The following is a 6000-nucleotide window of genomic DNA, read 5'->3' as shown; positions in this document are numbered from 1 at the left end:
GGGAGAAGGATTTGCATAGTGTAAAGGGTGGGTTTACTTTAAGTATTCTTCTAGGCATTTGTGTGGTGGCTTTCAGGCTTATTAATTCAATCTGGAACTCGATACACATTTACCTGGGAGTAATATACATTGAAGTTATGGACATGTATAGCATAAAGGGTCACATTGCCATCTAAGTCACCGCTGATGTACAACAGTGGTTGTGTTCTGCATGTTGATCTTACCTGTTTTTTTAATCTTACTTTGCTCTTCCTTTAGGTGTTCCTATTGTGCAGCTATGGATCTCCCCCAAAGATGTTCCTTCAGCCAACCTGCCCTCTTATTCTTTTTGTACTTCTTTGGCCTCCTGTCCCTCTCTACAATCTTGCACCTGTATGAGAAGATGCCATATCAGCAGGGGAGGATCAACTTCAAGAAATCACCTAATTTCCCAGGGATGGGAGCTCGTGCTTCCCTCACCACCACCACCACTTCTTCTCGGTCATACTGTAACACAACCACCACTTCTTCCAGGTCATCTTCTAAGATCATGGATAGTGGTATATGGACAGTGAACTCCATTGGCCGTTTAGGAAACCAGATGGGGGAATATGCCACCCTCTATGCCTTAGCCAAGATGAATGGACATCAAGCCTACATCTGTCCCGCCATGCACCAGTACCTGTCACCAATATTCCGGATCACTTTGCCTGTGCTCCATGCTGAAGTGGCTAAAAAGATCCGCTGGAGGAACTTTGGTCTTCATGATTGGATGTCAGAGGATTATAAACACATCAAAGGCAAGTACGTCCGGCTGACGGGCTACCCATGTTCTTACACCTTTTATCACCATATCCGCCAAGAGATACTTCAGCAGTTCTCCTTCCATGACCACATCAAGGAAGAAGCCAATCAATATCTTCAGGAGCTACGGGGGCAGCGCCAGGAGGTGACATATGTTGGAGTGCATGTCCGCAGAGGGGATTATGTCTATGTGATGCCCAAGATCTGGAAAGGTGTGGTGGCTGACAGAGGCTATTTGGAGAAAGCCATGAACTATTTCAGAGAGAAGTACCCCAATCCCATCTTTGTGGTGACCAGCAATGGGATGGAGTGGTGCAAGAAAAACATCAATGCCTCCAGGGGGGATGTTTATTTTTCTGGGGATGGGCGTGAGTCCTCTCCAGGGAGTGATTTTGCTCTCCTTGCTCATTGCAACCACACAATAATGACAATTGGCACTTTTGGCATCTGGGCGGGTTACCTCGCTGGTGGGGAGACCGTCTACTTGGGCAACTACACCCTCCCAGACTCTCCCTTCCTTAAGGTCTTCAAGCCCTGGGCAGCCTTTTTGCCTGAATGGATTGGGATTCCAGCAGACCTTTCCCCTCTGCTGCCCAAGAATTCTTCCCAAGTCCAGAAGCCAGAAGCTTGACCAAATAGTTGCTGATTCAGGTCAAATTAGATACGGTTGGAAGGACTTGCTTGGGCACTGATTCCACAAAGCATGTATGTGAGAGTGGTCACCAGCACTCCTGACAGGGCGCTCAAAGACCTAGTTTGGTCAAACACATTGATTCCACCTCTTTTAGACCTCACTTTGCAGTATGGTGAAGAGGCTGGGTCAAAACCATATTCTAAGCCCTTCCACCACCAAGTACTTAGTAGTAATATGGACACAGGCACCATGGACTGCACTTTGAAGAGGCTTCCTTTCATACTAAAGAACATTGGGAACTTTAGCTCTGTAAGTGGGCTTATTGAGCCCAGGAGCATCTACTCTGACTGCCAGTGGGTCTGCAACATTTCAGGTCAGAGAAAAGTCTGCTTTAGCCCTAATCCCAGATATGTTTCAACTGGGAATGCAATGGCTTGAATGTAGGAATTTCTTCCTGCAAAATATTTGCTCTAGTATTAAGAATGATGGACAGTGATGGGGCTCTGTGGAAAAGGCAGAGTGGGAAATACAAGTGTAGCTTGCCCCCCCCCATCTGAACTCTTTCCTCACCATGATACCCCAAGGTCCAGAACAGGGTAGCCAATATGTTGGCTTCCAGATGTTCTCAGACTGCAAGTCCCATCATCCTTGGCCATTGGCTATGCTGGTCAGAGCTGATGGGAGTTGGAATGTTGGCAACACCTGCTCTAGACATTCCCGCATCCCACCTTCAACTGCTTTCACTATATTTGACTCACTGCCACTTGGTCCCTTAAAAAGCAGCATGTCCTTAGTTGTTAAAGGCACAGAACCACTATCCCATTTATTTATTTTTAAAGGATGTATTGTCATTCCGCACCACTCACTCTCAATCCAAATGTATATCACTATGGGCAGGTGTGTCCCCCCATCTCTCTCCTGGCAAAAATATCTTTTGATAAATATATTTGTATTTTCCTGGAGCTGCTGCCCAGCTGACTTGGTTATGCAGGTTGCTCCTCCCCAGTGTTGTTTTGAATGCAACTGAGCCATAGTATATATCAATGGTTCCCAAATCTTTCAGGCCACACCTGCCCCATCACCCACCCCCTGGTTCCAGAAACTCATCCACAGTGATCCCCTAGCCTGTCCTTTAAAAAGGATGATTCAGAATAGTAGTTTGCACAACCCGCAAAGGAATAATAATAATATATTATTATTATTATTATTATTATTATTATTATTACCCTGCCCACCTTGCTGGGTTTCCCCAGGAAGATAACAACACAATAAATCTATAAAAAAGCAGTTAATTGCACATTTAATCACAATCCAATGGAAACTATTTAGTTTAATTAATTCAACAAAACTGGTGGATTTCATCCACTGAAACCAGATATTGCACGAAAAGTACTTTTATGCATTCGTATTAATGAAACAATAAGGGTGAAGGAAATTCATAGCATGATATATTTCTATATACCTACTTACAAAACATGCCCACAGAGCTGAACCACCCATGAGGGAAGGAGAGGCGGCCACCTTGTGTGGCAGGATACACAGGGGGCAGTAGATCCAGACTACAAGAAACACATCACCACCTGCTGCCGTCATCACAGAGACAGGAACGGCTTCAGCACTCTCCTTGGAGGCCAGATTTGTAGCCTCCTCAGCAGCTGACCCCCATGGTGACTGTACTGCAGCCTCTCAGCAAATGGGATGTGCTGCTAGTTTCCTCCCATCCCTAGAGAGGAAACAGTTGGAGCTGTTCTCTAGGGTCTTCTGGAGTCTGCACCTCCCTGACATGATTCAGAGTAGCCCATCCCAAACTCTCCAAGTGTCCCTATTTTCCAGGAACATCCCTAATTTAGAGAAGCCGTCCCGGTTTCTGATTTGATCCCGGAATGTCCCACTTTTCCTTAGGATGTCCCTGTTTTCATTGGATGGGTATCTGACCTGCCCGGAGCCGTCTGAAGGCAATCCTGTATAGGGAAGCGTTTTTTATGTTTAATGTTTTATTATGTTTTTACATATTTTGGAAGCTGCCCAGAGTAGCTGGGGCAACCCAGTAAGAAGTGTGGGGTATAAATAGTAACATTATCATTGTGGAATGGGACAACCCTGTTTTCCTCAGAGAAATGTTGGAGGGTATGCCATTCCCCCCACCTTGATATTGATTTCCACTTCAACCACTGCATAAAGTTGATTCGATCCATCACTTTGTTTCTGATAATAGATATTCACTCCTCCTTTGTTCCCAACGTAGATCTTTGATCATTCTTTTTCCCCCTGGCAGGGGAGACGCCGTTTTGTGCTTTGCCTGAAGTGCGAAAATGTCTTTGGCTGGTCTGGTAATATTGATAAAGAATGTTAATAACAAAAGCCTGTTTCAGATAGCCTGAACCTGATTTTGAATTTCGGAAAGTATGTGTTTGGAATCGTGGAGGGAAGGGAGCCTGGTCTAAAAACCAAAGAAGAAAGAATCTGGGCTGCCACCAGGCTGTGCAGATAATTGGATTTTACATGAAGGTCATCATCAAATCCCATGTGTGGCTGTCTCCAGGGACAAACTTGCTGGAACAGGGTTTGCCGGCAGAGGGCGATCTATACTCCTGTATGACATATAGTCTCTATACACTAAGTTCTATCAGAACTATCTGTTGCACCATCCTACTTTGTGTAATAACATTTTAGATTTGTCAAAGTGTTTTATACTATTTCATATTTCCAGGCACCCTGATGTGATGGGAACGCCCTCCCATCAGATGTCAAGGAAATAAACACCTATCTGACTTTTAGAAGACATCTGAAGGCAGCCTTGTTTAGGGAAGTTTTTAACGTTTGATGTTTTATTGTATTTTTAATATTCTGTTGTGAGTCGCCCAGAGTGGCTGAGGAAACCCAGCCAGATTTGCGAGGTATAAATAATAAATTATTTTTATTATTATGTCAAGATGGATATCATTTCACTGAAAATGTAACAAAGATATGTACCCAGTACCATACAATGAGCAGAGAGGAAGAGCTTTAAATTGCCTTCAGATTTTCTTGTGGCGGTGCAACAGAGACAGAGTTGGCAAAGCAGATCACTTCATATGCCAAGGTTAGCTGCAAACCTACTGGCTTTATTACACAGGAGCCAACTCCTAGGGGCCGTGGGGCTTTGGCCCCCACAATGAAATATTTGTGGGGGCTGGGCTCCCACAAAGTTTGGATTTGGATTTGATATCCCGCTTTATCACTACCCTAAGGAGTCTCAAAGCGGCTAACATTCTCCTTTCCCTTCCTCCCCCACAACAAACACTCTGTGAGGTGAGTGGGGCTGAGAGACTTCAGAGAAGTGTGACTGGCCCAAGGTCACCCAGCAGCTGCATGTGGAGGAGCGGGGAAGCGAACCCGGTTCACCAGATTACGAGTCCACCGCTCTTAACCGCTACACCACACTGGCTCTCAAGTTGATAGGCATTGCCATTCAAATTGAGTGTGTGCACTTCATCATGTGATCAGTTGTATAGGGCAGGACTTACCTGGGCCCCCACAATATTTTATTCAAGTTGGCACCCCTGCTTCACTCAATTTAGGTTTCCATACAACACAACTTAAAAACAATTCAAATCTCTCTTTAGTCTTGTCAAGGTCCTGATCCGTATGATATCCAAAAATATGCCGAGGCATATTCTGAGCCCTGGCTGAAGATTCTGGAGTTAAAGCTGATGAAATTATTTCTATGCTCTACCCGGAACACCAAGAAGGCAACAATAATGGTGGCCTCAAGTGGGGGATCTGCTTCCGACGTGCTTTCAAGGCATAGTGCGCACGCACAGTTAGAGCACACCCCAGATTCCTCCTTTTGAATTTGGCTGCGCTGTAGCTTTACCTCTCCTGCACCTGACAGTCAAGGGGAAGACAGGTAGGCTTGGCCGGAACTGCTTCATGGGCAAAATGAGGAGGCTCAGAAATACTTGTTTTGTTAAGCTTTTAACAGATTGTCTAAAACTTCCCTGACTCTCCTCTTTTTGGCTTAATGTTCATGGCTCTTGGGGGAAATGATTAGCTCCTTAGTACTGATCGCTTTCTTGCTACACTACTGAAGCTTTTTTTCATATCGGCAGGAAAGTAGGTAAAACCCACAGGAACCATGACTGGTTTTGCTGCCACCTCCACTCCTCACAGCATGACTATGCATGCCAAAAAAGAAAAGAAAAGAAAAAGCCAGTCTGCAACATGTCCAGATTCCCCCTCCCCTGATTGGCTAGGGCTTTCCAAACCTCATGCTCTTGATCCATGATGACCTACTGTCCCATTTTGACCCATGTCCAGTTTCCTCTGCCTATTGATCCATGGTGGCCTACAAATATCATAGGATGCTCACATGATCCCCCAGTGTCATGGCAATCCACCAGATCAAGACTCCCAAGGCATGATATCGTGTGATGTCTTCAATCAAACTCGGAGGCGGGGTGTGTGTGTGTGTGTGTTAAGAATTTGGGGAAGCAATCGGATTACATAGGGGGCAAGGCAGCAGTAGGGAGTTCTGGAAGTGGGTCTCTCTGAGCACATTATTGACAATTGACCAGGCTAGAAACCAAAGCAAAAGAACTGCC

At 45.2% G+C, this 6000-nt stretch overlaps 1 pseudogene across 1 annotated transcript; it reads left to right on the top strand.

Moving 5' to 3' along the window:
- Positions 1-382: 382 nt before the first annotated feature.
- LOC309356051 (galactoside alpha-(1,2)-fucosyltransferase 2 pseudogene) lies at positions 383-1414 on the top strand (annotated as a pseudogene). Its single transcript has one exon. The product of its transcript is annotated as a galactoside alpha-(1,2)-fucosyltransferase 2 pseudogene (transcript).
- Positions 1415-6000: the final 4586 nt, after the last annotated feature.

The sequence above is a fragment of the Podarcis melisellensis genome, assembly GCF_964234715.1.
Source record: "Podarcis melisellensis genome assembly, chromosome: 13".
Lineage (NCBI taxonomy): Eukaryota > Metazoa > Chordata > Lepidosauria > Squamata > Lacertidae > Podarcis > Podarcis melisellensis.
Note: the sequence above shows the minus strand (reverse complement) of the source record. Positions and strands in the feature narration are given on the sequence as shown.